The sequence below is a fragment of the Microtus pennsylvanicus genome, chromosome 9 (assembly GCF_037038515.1).
Source record: "Microtus pennsylvanicus isolate mMicPen1 chromosome 9, mMicPen1.hap1, whole genome shotgun sequence".
Classification (NCBI taxonomy): Eukaryota; Metazoa; Chordata; class Mammalia; order Rodentia; family Cricetidae; genus Microtus; species Microtus pennsylvanicus.
In genome coordinates this window covers 12026778-12042173 of record NC_134587.1, presented here as the reverse complement: position 1 = coordinate 12042173, position 15396 = coordinate 12026778, and positions in this window count along the sequence as shown.

The window sequence follows — 15396 nt, the reverse complement described above, 5'->3', positions numbered from 1 at the left end:
GTTAGAAGGCAGACATGGCGAACACACATTTATCCCAGGACCTAAGAGTCTGAGACAAGAGGACTGTGAGTTCAGGGACAGCTTGGGCTGTGTCGTAAAACTGTGTCTCAAAACAAAACAAGCAAACACTTGATTTGAGACTCCAAGCGGAATTAGAAATAAATTGCAGCAGCCACTACAAAGTGGGTACGGTCATCCCTGGATGCCCCTGAGAGAATTGGTTCCAGAACCTTCCACATCTCTCTACCCCTGGGAATACGGATATACGAATGCTCAAGTTCTTTCTACAAAGCTTAGTATTTGCATAAAACATGTGTACATCCTCTTATGTGATGCATCCTTCTATTTTTAAGTTTTGCTAGCTGGGGTTCAAACTAACATCGTCACTAATGCCAGGCAAGCACACTACCTCTGAGCCACACCTACCCCCAAACTTATGCTTTAAATCATGTTTAGATTATTCATAATACCTACTCAAGGTGAATGCAAATATTTTCCGCACTGAGTTGCTCAGGGAACAAGGACAAGAACGAGAAAGCTGTGCCTATTCAGCACACAGTCACCACAAGCAACATCATCAACGCCATCATCCAAGAACAAGACTCACGCTGAGTACTGAGAGCCTGGGACAAGGCAGGGGGCTATGGCAGGGAATGCCTATGCCCCTCTACATTCCCAGGGACTCATCTTGGCAAGTAGCAAGTACTAGGTTGACTTCTAATAGCTTTTAAAGTCAGGTTCTTGCTATGTTGCTCAGGCTGACCTGGAACACACTGTATAGCTCAGGCTGGCCTCCGATTTATATATAATCTTCCTTCCTCAGCAGCGTAAAGATGGATGACAAGCTTAGGTTGTTGTGGCTGACTCCAGAACTTCCCTGACTTTTCCCCCAAATATTTCCCATCCACAGTTGGTGAAATCCTTAAATGCAAAACCTTACTATCAACCCGAGGCTGTGTCTGTACGCTCTCATTTTATAGCCCAAAACAAAACACAAATGCTGGAGGATTGGACCCATGAGATGGTTTGGTAAGTAAAAGTATTCTTCACCAAGTCTGATGATCTGAGTCCCACATGGCAGAAGGACAGAACTGACTCCCCCAAAGATGTTTTCTCCTCTCCACATGCACACACACACCGACACAGAAGACACAAGTAACCAAAGAATAAACGTAAAACCAGACGATGCGGGTAGTCTCTGTTCTAGTTTTTCTCCCACAACTTCGGTTCCTTCCATAGCGGTTGTTGCCTTTGCAGGCCTTTCCGGCAGACCACAGTCCACGATTCCAGAGTTGATCCCTGAGCACAGCCTCGGCATTTAAACCGGAATCATCTGGTTAATTAGTAAACCTCTCCTGCTTGGTTAAGAGTTGCTCACGTGATCCATCTTGGGCCAATGAAAACTTCCTCCTGTCTTGCAGGACCGCCGTCAAGCGTACAAGCTCTCCAGCCAATGGATAGAAGTGAGGAGTTGCTTCTGGAATCGTTGCTACTGCTGGAAGAAAGCGTGTCTGGCTGATGCTGCCTTAAGGGGAACCAGGATCAAGACACGCCCAGTTTCCACACAGGAACCTGGACCAAAACAATTCCGAAGCCACCAAGCCCTGGGCCTGCTCATTTATATAAGTCAATACTTTTTTTTCCCTAGTGGTCTTTCCCCTGTAGCTCTAAGTGCTGTGACGACGGCAGTCTTTATTTTAGGCTAGCCAAACGTCGAGAAGAAATCCTGCAATCCTCTCTGGCCTCGTCTCTACCACTTAGTCATTGAACCAGGAACAGTACAAATAAAATCTCTTCCAAATATAGTACATATCCCCAAAGAATCTCTAAGCATTTCTAACCCTCAGAGAATTAGATCCTGGATTACACGAGGCCTCTTGGAAGCATGCTATCAACACTTGTGTAGTTTGAAATATTTACAGTTTGCAAGAATAGGCTCCATGATAGGAACATTCAGGACACTGCCTGCTTCGATAGCCACAAGTCTTTCGCTAAGAATTATGCCCCCTGTATAGGTGTGGGAATCGGGGCTTGGAGATATTAATTTTGCTGAGATGATTCAGCTCCCGTGTGAATATTGCTCTGGCATTCAAGTTCATGGCTTCCTTTCTCCAGAGTCTGGCTATGTTGGCCATCCACGTTGTTCTTCTCTCCTGTTAACCTGTAGTCTCCAAGGACGGGCCTTTGAGGCTATGAAAGGAGACCTTTTTTTAAAAATTTTTATTTTAGAGTCTCATTGCCTGGAAACAGAAATTGGCCTGGTGGAACTGATGAGATCTACACACTTGGGAATTTCTGCCCAGTGCTTTCTTCTTCCTCTTCATCATCATCATCATCAACACTATGTATATTGGGTAGGTAAATGTGTGTGTATACAAAGGTCACAGTCTGTGTCTGGAGAGTAGAGGATAACCTTGTGGAGCTGGTTCTCTTTTTCTACACTTACCTGAGTTCCAGGACTGAAATCAGGAGCCTAGACAAGTGTCTTACTAACTCCCCAGTCCCTAGTCCTCAGCTCTTGGCGCAAAACAACAGTTGTGACCAGAAACAATATGACCTGATATCTTTTGTTTTTCCAACAGTTCGCTCAAGTTATCACATTCCCCACCCCTCCCTGGTTTCCCTTATAAGAATGTCCAATGGGTTTTCTGAGGCCCCTGGGAGGTTTCTCAGAGAGCATTGACCCCACCCAAACTCAAACAAACACAGCTGGAAATCTGACACCCATCAGCACTATTGTACTATCAGTACGACCCCACTGAAGCCATGCCTATGGTTCAATGCCATACTTAACACAGGCTGACGGAGGCTAGCCCATCCTCCTTAGCCCCAAGAAAGCCTGTAAACAGAGACTGAGCTTTTGTTTCCTGGCTGCCCAGACCCAAATAATCACATAGAAGCTATATTAATTACAACACTGTCTAGCCAATGACTCAAGCATATTCCTAGCTAGCTCTTACATCCTAAATTAACCCATTTCTATTAATCTATGTATTGCCCCACTGGTAATGTTCTGGCATCTTTCTCTTTGGTGGCTACGTGCGCTCGCGCTCTCTCTCTCTCTCTCTCTCTCTCTCTCTCTCTCTCTCTCTCTCTGTTCAGATTTTCCACCTGGCTTTACCCTGCTAAACTTGAGAATAGCCTTGAACTCATGACTCCCCTGCTTCTGCCATCTAAGTGCTGGAATTACAGTTGTGAACCAGCGCACTCAGCGTAGACTGCTTTTCCTCAAAGGTTTGCTAACAGCGGACTATAAAATAAGCCATTTACTGCTTGGGAGATGGACTTACTTATTTGTTTTTTTTTTTTTTACTGTAATTGAATTTCTTTATTGCTTATAAAGACATTAGCATTTTAAAACTGCCTCTTTGTTAATGCTTGTCATTTGCATCCTTACATTAAAGTCCCCCATGTTATGTTTTCATGTGTTCAGAGGACCATCACATTTCAGTCTGGTAAGGTCAAAGGGTCAAAGGTCTGCAAGTTCAGACGACTCAGTGGCTTCTATGACTATATTTTCTCCCGATCTGCCATGACGAGCCTCTTCCCTTCTTAATATCCTTATTTGTGCTTCCTGTGTATGTTGGTGTGACACCAACTTATCTCCATTGGCTTAGACTTTCAAAACAGAAGAGTCACGCCTATTGCTTCCTCGTTGTTAAATTTTCATTAATTTCTACGCATAGTTTCACTTCTTCTTGCTTAAATCATTAAGTTGCCTCTCACTCAGTTTCTCCCTTTCTATATTGAATGTTGAGCTCCAGGGATTTTAATAGTAAGGAGGCAAATTTAATAACTGTATCAACGTTTTCAGAGGTAGCAGTCTCTCATTCAGCTCTACATTTTTCTGTTTGTTTCTTTCTGTCTTAATGTCTTTGAAAAGGAAGTTGTCCAGAATCTGATTTGTTAGTTTCTCTAATAGGTTTTATTGACCATCTTTTCAGGGGCTGTATTTGGGGAAGCCAGGCCTTCCAGTATGTTACACATGCATACTATCTCCAAGTTACACTCCAGCACACAATTTTCTAAAAGGCTTTAATCTTAAATTTTATTATATTTTGTCCAGAGAAAATATATCATTTAAAAAGTTTTGTCTTCTTTTATGAACGGATGTCTGGCTTGGTTTTATAAACTTCATGTCTGCTTAAAAAGAACAAATGTGTGTGTGTGTGTGTGTGTGATGTGTGTGTGTGTGTGTGCATGCATGTGTGTACGTGTGTATGTATGTGTGTATATGTATGTGTGTGTGCATGTGTGTGTGTGATCTTTCCAAGGCTATGTGTCCTTGAAAAGAAATTAAGTACACATCTGTCTTGTGTGGGTCAGATCTAAATCTGCACAGATAACAGAATACGCATGGCAGCAGACCCTATGATATTGGTAACTCGGAGGTTAGAGGTGTTCGTGTTGATTTTAATGCCCCTAATTGTCCCAATTCTTTTTATTTGTTGACGAGACTTCATTTTCCTTGTAACTATGCTGCTTCCTGATGCGACAGTGATGATAAATGGGGTCCCAGGAACCGGGCTGTGTTGGAGAGCATGTGGAAGGCTTCCTTGCTGGATGACAGAGGAACCGGGCTGTGTTGGAGATCATGTGGAAGGCTTCCTTGCTGGATGACAGAGGAACCAGGCCCTGTTGGAGATCATGTGGAAAGCTTCCTCGCTGGATGACAGAGGAACCAGGCCGTGTTGGAGATCATGTGGAAAGCTTCCTCGCTGGATGACAGAGGAACCAGGCCGTGTTGGAGATCATGTGGAAGGCTTCCTCGCTGGATGACAGAGGAACCAGGCCGTGTTGGAGATCATGTGGAAGGCTTCCTCGCTGAATGGCAGAGGAACCAGGCCCTGTTGGAGATCATGTGGAAGGCTTCCTCGCTGGATGGCAAGGAGACACTGTGGTGCCACATTTGAGGCATCAATCACTTTCGATCCTCCCCTCTCCTTGCTCTTTCTCTCCTCTGTCAGAACACTGTACTGCCTCCTGACTTTGACTCTTCATCGCCTACTGTCCAAAGTCCGTGCCTCGCCATCCTGTATCCCTTTAGTCAGGAGCAGTTCACTTTAGTAACCAAGCTCCTAATTCACTCAATTAACTTCCTCCTTCATCTCTTCTTAATTAGCTTAAGTGACTTCTTTGCTCAACTCCGCCATTTTACCATCTGCCCTGGCCAACCTGCACCTACAAAGAGATCCTTTCATTTTAGATCAAAATCTTCTAAGTGCTTCCTAACAGAACAGAGCCATTTAAAAGGTAAGTTATACTGTGATAAAGGTATAAGGTTAGTGTTCCATATACGTCAATTGATTTATATTCTCAAATAAAGTATTATCCATGAGGGTGATGTGAGTTGAATCTAATTTTCCCCCTTTGATGCTGTAGGAAGGAGAAGTAGCATTTGACTAAAGGCTTAAAAACCCATGCTTTAATGAATGTGAGGCTCTCATTACGATATAACAAGTGAGAAGCTGAAAGAAGCTAAAAAGAAAATCATCTGGAGACTCCAACCTTCTAAATTACAAACACAGAATAGCATCCTTTCTCTCTGGCCAAGATCCTAAGTGTAATGTTAACAGTGTATGGTTTTCAAATATATGCAGTCCTAAATGGTGATTCATATGTAACCTCAGTATAACAATGTATTGCATTCATATGCTGTGTTACATTCATATGTAACCTCAATATAACAATATATTACATTCATATGTAACATTCATATGTGTTACATTCATATGTAACCTCTGGTGTGGGAGGTCCTTCTGTCTGTGTGTTGCTTTTATTGGTTGATGAATAAAGAAACTGTCTTGGCCTGTGTTAGGGCAAAAGAACAGAGCTAGGTGGGGAAAACTTAAGTGAATGTTGGGAGCAAGGAGGCAGGGTCAGAGAGAAGCTATGGAGCCCCGATTACCAGACATGGCTTAAATTCAGATATAAGAGTTAGCTAATAAGAAGCTAGAGCTAATGGACCAAGAAGTGATTTAATTAATACAGTATCTGTGTGGTTATTTTGGGCTAAGTGGCCAGGAATCAACAAGTGGCCTCCTCCTTACTACAAACTTCAATATAATAACATATTTAAACCCCATGGGAAATCTCTCAATAGTCACTGTAATGTCTTCTTCCTTGCTTGGCTTTTGTAGAAGAGCCAAAATATCCCATCATCCTTCTAATGAACCTTGGACATTGAAGTTTTTTTTTTTACAGGTATTTTGACAAAGATTTGGTAAAATTTGTGGCTAGTTTCTAGGTATATGGTTCAGGAGAGTTTTGCTACATTGTTTAACATCTTCATTTTATAAGTCAGATTTATGGTTTTGAATTATAATATAATGAACATATATGTGCCTTTTCTAAACTCTAAATTTCCTAAGTGATTAGAATGTCTTTGTAATTCTTACGTCCCTTTCAAGCATTCATAGTTGCTATTATACAGGGTGACTCTAGTGGGGGTCTCCAGGTAGATTCAGGATTGGCCCCAGTCACCAGAAAGCCCACACATGTGACCAGAAAGTTGAAATTTCAGCCTTCACTGAGCAGAGGGAGGCTGGAGACGGAAGCCAATCACCAGTGGCCAAAGATTTGATTAATTGCCTACATGCAATAAAACTTGGCGTAAGCCATTTTGCTAGGGGGTTCTGAGAGCTTCTAGGATAGTAACACTGATGTCCTGGGCAGCAGATGTTATTCCCAAAGACACCATAAAAACTCTGTAGTCACCTTGCCCTGTGCAATCCTGGATTTAGCTGTTCCTTGTTGGTGTTTTATAAACGTAGAATAAAACACTATATTAATTAAAGTATTTTCTGAAGGTTTTGACGTGTTCTAGAAAAACTAGCAAAGACAAGGGGAACTCACCGGAGCTCCTGAATCTGTAGTCAAGTAGTACCCGGGTATGAGTAGCATGGAGACTGGGATGTTTTTATGATTGACATCTAAAGTGGGGAAGGTCTTGTGGGGCTGAACCCTTATCCTGTGGGGTCTCTTCTAATTCTGGGAAGATGGTGTCAAAACAAAATAGAATTATGGGATATCCAGTTGGTGTGATAAAGTTAGCAAATTAGTTTTAGAAAGAGATATTTGTTGTTGGGAAAGATACCATACAGGTGGTGTCAGAGAAAACTACATATGGATATATATATATATATATATATATATATATATATATATATATATATATAACCTAAAGTTAGGGCCCAGTTTCTCTCAGCTGGCCAGATGATGCCACATTAAAGCATCTGTCATGCCTGTGTTGGGCGGATCATTTCTTTGTGTGTCTATGAGGCTGAGAGCTGGGGAGTGTGAGGCGTGTCTTAATGAGTGTACATTCACTTTCTACGGTCGATCCATTCTCCAGACCTGAGGCAGGCAGAAAGAGTAGACTGACCCTCTCTCCCTCCCTCCTTCCCTTTTCCCTCCCTCCCTTCCCTCTCTTCTTTTCTTTCTATTTGTTCAAAGATCTATCAAGCAAAGTTTATTGAGAAGTAAAGAACTAGCTCCCTACAGCCAGGAGGGGACTTCAAAATAGAATTGCCCAAGAAGAGATTTTTTAAAAAAAAAGAATACATAATTAGGTATGCCGAAATCACAACAAAGCTGCATGGTGGCACACACCTTTAATCCCAGCATTTGGGATAAATCTACATAAGCATGTAGATATCTGTGAGTTCGAGGCCAACCTGGTCTACAGAGCAAGTTCCAGGACAGGCTCCAAAGCTACGGAGAAACCCTGTGTCAAACAAGCAAACAAACAAACAAACGAGCCCCACTTGATACTATGATACTATAAAGCCTATGACCTGCTATCTCGCTACATAAATTTTTCTTTGAGGACATCTACACTTTGATTTCATCCCTCTTAAGAGAAAAAAAAAATCTCACCAATCCTTGCCTGTATTGTGTAGACATCACTGACCTGGCACACTGCGAAGAAGTGCTTGGGTGACCCGCACTAGCTCCACTATTGACAGAAATGACTGCACCCATGCAAACGTACCCCACTCAACTGGCAATAAATGCTCCTGCCCACATTCTCTTAGATAAACTCCCAGTGGCTATGGGGTCTCTCACACCAGCTGAGCCACGTGAGGATTGTGAAAGCGGAAAAGTCTGAGTGGAAAGAGATAAAGTCACAGCTACAGTCAAAATATTTCATCTTTTCAAATTTTGCAAAAGCGTAGGGTAACCTGAGTATGTGACTGGATGTACTCTTAGAAAAGGTGCATAAAACTAAAGGGCCTTGAAGATCAAACCTTATAGACTGTCTTAGGTTCCTATTGCTGTCTTAGGTTCCTATAGCTGTGAAGAGACACCACGACCATGGCAACTCTTTTAAAGCAAAACATTTAATTGGGGTTGGGCTTACAGTTTAGAGGTTTAGTTCATCATTGTCATAGTGGGAAGCACGGTGGCATGCCAGCAGACATGGTGCTGGAGAGGATGCTGAGAGTTCTGCGTCTGGATCAGCAGGCATCAGGAAGAGAAGCCTGGGTCTGGCTTCAGCATCTGAAATCTCAAAGCCTGCCCCCAGTGATACACTTCCTTCAACAGGGCCACACCTACTCCAAGGCCACACCTCTTGATAATGTCACGCCCTATGAGCCTTTCCAGGCAATTTTCACTCAAACCGCCACACAGACTTCCCACCAAAGTTTCCTCCACCAAGCACAGGGTCAAGGGCAAAACAAGTCCTTAGAAGCTTGAAGCTGTACAAAGATTAATTCATCTGCACGCAAGTCCGTAGGGAGTGTGTGGGGGGGGATAACGTCGGTAGGGGTGGGATGGAGTGACTGCGTTGAATCAATTATTGTACGTCAGGCATTGTCTGTGTGCTTTCTTTATAAAATGTGTCCTGATGCAGGAAGGGAAATAACAGGTTCCTCCATTTAGAAACAGTTGAGTGACTAAATTTTAACAGCCCTGAAAACAGCTTTTACAGCACGTAACTCATAGTCTCTCTTTGCTGCCTAGAAGCTAGCAAATCCCATGGGCAATAAGGGGAACCTACCTCCTGCCTTCTGGACTCATTTAGGACATCCTCACAGACACTTAGTGTCAGGGTCCGGATGAGCATCACCATCATTTGAGACTCTGTTTAACAACTCGGATATGATGAGGCCTTTCTTATCTCCAGATCAGAGCTGAAGTCCTTAGGTTCATCAAATAAAGATGTGAAAGGGGGCTTTAAAAATGTAGTTGACACTCACACGCGCCATCGGGAGGACGCCTGCACAGATTGTTCTGGGAGAACTTCTTTTTTTTTTTTAAAAAAGATTTATTTATTTATTATGTATACAACATCCCTCCCATGCATGTTTGTGTGCCAGAAGAGGGCACCAGATCTCATTATAGATGGTTGTGAGCCACCATGTGGTTGCTGGGAATTGAACTCAGGACCTTTAGAAGAGCAATCAATGCTCTTAACCTCTGAGCCATCTCTCCAGCCCCCCCGGGAGAACTTCTGATATCAAAAGGGATTGGCTTTTCCAGAATCGGAAAGACAAACCTTAGATTGCATGTGAAGACACACTCTGCCCCAGTAGTTTAGATCACGGATGGCCTACCTGGAAAAGAAAACAAATGCTGTTTGGTTTACCTTTTCTCTTCCAGTCTACAGGCTCTGATGTCTCAGCCCAGCTTGACACGGGCGTTAGGAGTGGGTGGCATAGTTGGCTAATAAGAAAGTCTAAAAGCTTAGGAACCAAAGCTAATAGAAAGATATACAAAAGATGAGGGGTCATGGGTAGGAGCGCTAGCAACTTGCCCAAGACAGAGGTCAATTCTTTAGGGTGTACTAGGTAGCTTCTGCTAATTGGGTAGTTTTTCCCAATTGTTTCAAAGTCCCACATGAGAAGTATTTATTCTCTCTCTCTCTCTCTCTCTCTCTCTCTCTCTCTCTCTCTCTCTCTCTCTCTCACACACACACACACACACACACACACACACACACACACCTACTACTACTACTACATATATGAGACAAGGCTTCACATAGTTCAGGTTATTCTTAACCTTTCAGCGTAGCTGACCTTGAATTCAGGTTTCTCCTGTCTCTACCTCCAAAGGGTCAGAATCACAGGCACACACCACTATGCAGGGTTTATGAAATGCTGAGTTTCAGGCCCAGGGTCTCAAGCACACTAAGAAAGCACCCTACCACTTGAGTGGCAGCCACAGTTGTAACATGACTGTCGCTGGGATAGCTTAGCGTCTGAACCCCCCTTCTTGCGATTGGAGGATCCCATTTTCTGAGTCTTTCTGAAGACAGTGCCTGCTATTTAAAATGCCACTTTAGAGGCAGAAAATGCCAGGCCTTTGTTTCCCAGTTCTCCTACTGGAAACCGGTAAGTTCTAAAATATGGGCTAGGCAAAGCCATTTAGGGATACCTGCCTTGGACTTGGGGTCAGGGACACAGACATAGGCACTGCTGAGCACCCCCCCCCTACATACACACACATACACACACCCCAGCCAAAGTCAGCCAGTTCAGTTCTGTGGTGTGAAACTCCTGACCAAATTGTAGGTTCTGACATGGTGGTCACAAGCAAAAGTCTATTTTTTTTAAATTTATTTATTATGTATATAGTGTTCTGGGCACCAGATCTCATTATAGATGGGTGTGAGCCTTCATGCGGTTGCTGGGAATTGAACTCAGGACCTCCGAAATAGCAGTCAGTTCTTTTAACCTCTGAGCCATCTCTCCAGCCTGCAAAAGTCTATTTTAGGGGGCTTGAAGGACAGGAAGAAATTTATGTATGGCTGGAGAGATGGCTCAGAGGTTAAGAGCATTGCCTGCTCTTCCAAAGGTCCTGAGTTCAATCCCCAGCAACCACATGGTGGCTCACAACCATCTGGAATGAGGTCTGGTGCCTTCTTATGGTCTTTAGGCATACACACAGACAGAATATTGTATACATAATAAATAAATAAATTAAAAAAAAGAAATTTATGTAGTTCTCTTAAGTATTTAAACATGAATTTGTGACGCATTTTCTGCTTTAAAACTATGTTGGGAGCTGTTTTGATCACTGATAAAAACTCATAATAGCTTGAAATAACTAGGGAGTATATCCTAAGTGTCCTGCTGAAGCAGCAAAACCCACTCAAAGGCAATGCTAGAAATGAGGAACTACAGTTGTGTGACCTTGTGCTCCTTCATACGTGCTCACAGTATAACCATGGGAAGTACCCAGAGAAAGCCGGCTCACCAGGACATCACCTCCAAAAGGACCAGACAGGAACACCCAGCATTAATGCCATCTGACGTGGCCGCTGTGTCAAGGAAGCCACCATCCTCCAACTGAGGACCAGGATTTTGGAGTCTGACAGCTCTTTTGCCTTCAGGCAAGCCAAGACATCCCTTCTACAAGCCAGCTTAGACTGTAACCAGCTGCAGAGGCCAATCACAAGACAAATAGTTACTGGCTTTTCTCTAAGAATAGAAGCCCTCTTGTGAGAGGGGAAGACTGAAATTGAAATATATTGCATGAAAAAAAGAATTTTTTGGTTTTGGTTTTGATTTTTTTCAAGACAGGGTTTCTCTGCGTAGTCCTGGCTGGCCTGGGACTCACTGTGTAGACCAGGTTGGTCTAATACTCAAGAGATTGCCTGCATCTGCCTCCTGATTGCTGGAATTAAAGGCATGCACCACCATAACCTGGCTCATACAAAACATCTTTAATATATTTTAAAAGAATAATTCCTGGCTGTACTCTTAGCACCCTGGAACTGAAGCATAAGGGTTGCCAACAGCTTAAGGCTACTTCAGGATACATGAGTCCCAGGGTACCTGGATTACCGAGTGGGACCCTATCTCAAAAACAAACAAACAAACCACAAAAGACTTATGACTTGCTGTGGCACTGAGACTAGTATTCAGGAGGCTGAGACAGGAGGATTTGAGGCTGGGTGTAAGGCTGGCTTGGTTTTATACTTGGGCCCCTGCCAAGAAAGAAAGCGTGGGACACAGTGGCGAACACCTTTGATCCTAGCACTGGAGAGGCAGAGGCAGGCAGATCTCTGAATTTGAAACCAGGCAGGTCTGCAGAGTGAGTTCCAGAACAGCAAGGATTACCTAGAGAGATCCTGTTTTAAAAGAAGGGGTGGGGGAAGGAGGGAGGGAGGGAAATTTATGTCAGGTCATCTTAAGGGAGGTTACTTACAGCTAAAGCACAGTCAAGGAATAGTAATCAGGGAAGCTTTCTGGTAAAATCCCCCAGGACAAATCCACACCAAATAACACACTGAAGACAAATGCACTCTCCAGAATCCACCCTCGCTGCGGCAGAAGGCTGCGGCTTCAGGTACAGACTTAACTCTGAAACTGGAACAATCACTGCTCCCAGGATATCAGCCGCAAAACAGTAATGTGCACTTAATGAGAATTTCAAGGAATGCTCCTTCATTTGGTAGAGGCACTGTCTATAGGCAACGACTGCAGTTATTGCAGGCAAACGCTGGGAATTCAGCTGTTGTGTTAAAAATAAAAGGTCGGGTTTCAGCTCAGAGCTCCTCCCAGACAGATCACATTCCTGGAGACAAATAACACATGCTTTAGGAAGCTCTCCTTCTGGGTACCCTGTTTTAATTCCATTCTTTCTCTTCTTTTTTTTAAAACCTAGATTCAGATTTTGCTGTTATTTATTTTGTTTTGTTTCATGAGACAGGATCTCCCTATGTAGCCCAGGCTGGCTTGGAACTAAATAGCCCAAAGCAGCCTCTAATTTGAGGTCCTCCTGTCTCGACCTCCCGAGTGCTGGGATTATAGGCATGAGCTATCACAGTGGGACTTGGATTTAGCTTACACATCTGTTTGATGGTTTTTATGCTGCTCTTCAAGACACAGATAATACACTTCTGACTGAGCTCAGAGCAGAAGGGCAATGCTGGTTGTTGGGGGTGGGGGGCTGCACAGGGCCAAGACTGACAAGCTCAGCAAACAGAACAATTCACTTCCTTCTCTACAACAGACTTAAAATCAGACTCAGACTCACAGAATTACCACGGGGTTTTCAGGGAGCTCCCGTTATGCCGAACACCTTAAATGGCTGTAGGACATTTGCTGAATTAATGACAGACATCTATCTATTACCCGCTGGGGTGAGATTCAGGTTTCCTCTTTGGTCCCTTCTCTGCGGTGGGATCCCCCATTACCTTTAACCGTTCCAGGCTCCTCCTGGCTGTGACTGCTCTCTGCCATTATTTAGGATGATCTTCTGAGGAGGAATGCTCCTCCGGTGGGATTGCTTGAGTTTTCCTCATGATTCAACTGGGGCTATGGGCGAGGGGCAGGAGCGCCCCCGGGGCTATGGGCGAGGGGCAGGAGCCCCCCCCCAACAGAGTATCATTCTCATCAAATTGTGTCACGGGCTCATGCTACAGGATAGTAGCGCAACTCGCCACCACACACATTCATGGAAGTCACTTTCCCTTTCCCCTCACATCTCAGGGATCATCTCCCAGGTCTCCGTGTAGTCTTGATTTTCTTTCTCTTTCAATGAGTTATTGTATTTTTCAAAGTGAAATTGGAGATCAAGTATTCAGGAACGGACAGGGTCTTTAGTGCAAGTGGGACTTCTGGTCCAGAATTCCTTCTTATCTAAGCCTTCTCATCGCTCCCCTGGCCAATCGAATCACCTCCCACTTGTGAGACTCTTCTCGTGCCAGAATACAAACCAGGTGACAACTATCAGTAAGAGACAAGAGGAATCACCAAGTGTGTCACTCACATTGTCCAGGACGTTTTTAGAGAGCTTGAGTCTAGCTAAATATAGCTGCAATTCATTTCTGTTGCTAAGCATTGCGTTTTTATTAGACAGGGTACTTGGTTTGAAAAGGCAGGGTCCGGCTCTCATAGCGAAGTGTTTGGATGAAAAGACTCGCGATGTTGCCAGTTGGTCAGGTTGAGCCTGGAAAGGCATGGCGCCCTCCCCGAGCCCCTCCCCCCCCCCCCCCCCCAGGAAGCAATGGAGAAACCTGCTTTATGGGATAGCCCGCTTTGTCACTGTCTGGGCGTCTCGGGAGCACATCGTTTCTGTCAGCCGCGGCAGAACTGAGCTATGACTGTGATTGCTCGGCTGTGTCTGTCTACAGCCATGTGCTGCCGGCGACAACGAAACAAATAGCCCAGTCGGAAGAGCAAGGGCAATTTGCAGGAGAGAGAAGGAAAAATTAGACAAAATCCTTCTTCAGGAGGAGACTCTAACACTAAATCAGAGAGCCTGCTGCAGTCTCTGGGTGCTGGGGGTTGTGGCAGGTAATACAGGCAAGTTTATGTAGGGAATTCTTCTCTGGCAGCTGAAGGAAAGCAGAATGGCTGTCTCGTCTTTCCGAAGCTTACGAGTATGCGTCTTACAAAATAGGCCCGGACGAAATGTACCAGTCAGGTTTCTTATTCCCCAATAAGACACCAAAAATGGGTCACTCAGAGAGAAAAGGCATATCTGTGTAGACATTGGATAGAAGAACCCACCGTTTATTATTGTATGGCCCACAGTTAAGCATAATTTTTATGGAGTTGGACTTTTTGAGATGTCTATGCAACTCGCATTGCAGGGCACATAATAAAATGTAGGGGCACAGGCAGACCCATGTGTCTATGTTCTGTTTGAAGCTGTGTTCATGTTACCGAGGCAGGACGAATTACAACAAAGTCTAAAATATCTCGTTTGGTTCAATATTATTGCCGGAGTGGCTTAAGAAACAAACGTGTTTTCTCACAGTTCTGAAAACAGGAAGCCCAAGATCCATGGGCAAGGCTGATCCCTTGTGAGAGTTCTTTCTTTGACTCTGGATGACTGTGTTTCCCTGCTGGGTTCTAATGTGGCAGAAGGATACAGCGAGCTCTCTGATACCTCATAACTCATAAGGGCTCTAACTCCATCGTGAGGACCCAACTTCCTGACTTCATCTAACCCATGCTCCTCCCCAAAGGGTCTGTCTCCAATGACCACAGCTGTGAAGGCTATGATTGTAGAGAGCCATACCTGATGTAGAGAGCTGCGTGGAGCCGCACCTGATGGTACTGGCTCCCGCCCTCCGCTATCCCAAAAGCGAGTGCTCCCTATGATAATCAGCTCCGATTATGGCTAAGACCTGACTTATGCTATGATCACGCAATGATTGTCAGCTGCTTGCATATGTGTGAACCTATAGGCAGTGCCCACCTGGCAATCCGGGGTTGGTAGCCCGTGCCTTTTTAAGGGCTGGGAGAGGTTTGCGCGGGGAGAGAGGGAAAGAAAAAGAGAGAGGAGAGAGAGAGAGATACAATTGTTAAAAAAGGTCCTGAATAAAACTGCTGCAAGAAGAGCTCCGGGTGTTGCGTCTTCCTTGCGGGTTGAGGCTGAACGTGACATATGATGTTGACATTTTAAGTTTGGAGGGGAATACAATTTAATTCC